The sequence below is a fragment of the Orycteropus afer genome, unplaced genomic scaffold (assembly GCF_000298275.1).
Source record: "Orycteropus afer afer isolate SDZICR_OR568_19922 unplaced genomic scaffold, OryAfe1.0 scaffold00009, whole genome shotgun sequence".
In the NCBI taxonomy this organism is placed as follows: domain Eukaryota; kingdom Metazoa; phylum Chordata; class Mammalia; order Tubulidentata; family Orycteropodidae; genus Orycteropus; species Orycteropus afer.
This window is the reverse complement of record NW_006921596.1, coordinates 8,074,563-8,076,542: the sequence shown is the minus strand read 5'-3', so window position 1 is coordinate 8,076,542 and position 1,980 is coordinate 8,074,563.

Below are 1,980 nucleotides of genomic sequence, written 5' to 3'. Positions count from 1 at the left end.
CAAACCCAACGTCAATAAGGAAAATGGCATGGTCCCAAGGCATGACAGGCCACTAGTTCAGGTGCAGAAATAGTCCCAAGATCGGCAGACAACATGGCAGGCTGCTGAATGAAGACTCGGTTACATGCAGGGTACACGCATGCCAAAATCTCAGAGATCTTTCTCAAAGATCCTTCTTATATACTGGAAGCAGACCACATCCCTAAGCTACTCAGCTGCTCACAGCAGGTTCCACCATGGAATTGATTACCAGTCTTATCGTGGGGAATCACTACATCCAGCTGCCCAGACACTCAAAACAGATCCAGCCAAGTTGGCACAGAAGCTTAACTACCACAAAAGGCAAATTTCTTCCTTGTTAGGGGATAGAAACATCATGTTTAACTTTTTCTTTTGAAGTAATTTTAAAATTTATAGAAAAGTAACAAGAATAAGCCTGAGAAATTCCAATTACCCTTCACTCAGATCCACAGATTAACATTTGGCCTTTATTTGCTTTAACATTCTCTCTGTGCATTATTATTTTCTGAAGGTTTGAAACTAGGTTGCAGACATCTTGCTCCATTATTCTAAATACTTGAGTGTATTTATCCCTCTTACATAGCTGTAGTTTAGTGATCAAAATCAGGAAAATTAACATCGATAGAATAGCATTGCATAATCTTCATCTTCAGATTTCTCCAATTATTCCAATGATGTCTTTTATACTAATTTCTTTCTCTTGCTTCAGTATCATATTCAAGATTGTGCGTTGCTTTTAGTTGTCGTGTCTCCTTAACCAGTTGCTGTGCAGTCAACTTTGACTCGTGTGTGTGTCTCACCTGTGCTCCATGGGGTTTTCAGTGGCTGATTTTCTGAACTAGATCACCAGGCCTTTCTTCCAAGCTGCTTCTGGATGGACTTGAACCTCCGATCTTCTGGTTAGCAGCCAAGCTCATTAATCATTTGTACCACCCATGGACTGCCAGATTTCCTTTGACCTGGAATGTTTCCTCACTTTTCTTTCTCTTTTTAAAAATATTTATTGTCTACCCTCTCACCCACCACCCTGAACATAATTTTAACAAAAGTAGGGATTTCTGTATGCTTTGTGCCCAGTATAAATAGACATTTAGTAGATATTTATTGAATGAAGTAAAGAAGGAGTATCACTATGGGTTAGGAGTATCCCAGTGTCTGCCCTCCCTACCCCCACTTCCAGGAAAAGCATTAAATTTGATGTTAATACTTTTGAAGAGTGAATAGCACAGGTGGGCTGTTTTGTAGAATGTTCCTTTGTATTTGTCTGATATTTCCCTATGACTGGATTCAGGTTGTGCATATTTTGCAGGAATACTGCATGAGAGGTGTCATGAGAAGACATGACTAGAGTTTATCACCAAAACTTGTTGAAGCACGGTCTGATTGGCCAGAGGATGTGAGAAGCTGAGTTCACTATGTCTGATGTCTTCTTCGATTCTTTTAATTCTTGGATTCTATGTTTCTCTCTCTCCCAAATAATTTGTTTGGTTTCAGAATTTGTTGTGAACTCTTTCTTCTTCACCAGCCAATCAGCTTTTGTATCTTCCTCTGCTACACATGGTTCCTTTTAGACTTTCAGTCTGCAGTTGACGTACCCAATCCCAGCCCAAAGCCTGCATCTGGCCTTTTTCTCAAATTCTTCTTCTCTCCTCCCTTCCAACCACTTATCTCTAGTTTTATTTCCCTTTGGAAGTCCTCCCTAGCCCCATGCCCTCCCCAGACTATACTGACCTCTCCTTTCTCAGAACTTCTGTACCACATGTGGTCTGTCTTACTCAGTGACACTGAGCACAGACAATCTGTGTCTGGGGTTTACATTCTTCAAAACAAGTTTAAGGTTCATCCATGATATGAGGTGTTTCATAGATTCATCATTATTCTCTAATGTTGTGTAGTATTCCAGTGTGTGTATGCACCTTTGTTTGTTTATCTATTTATCCATCAACGGGCATTTAGGTT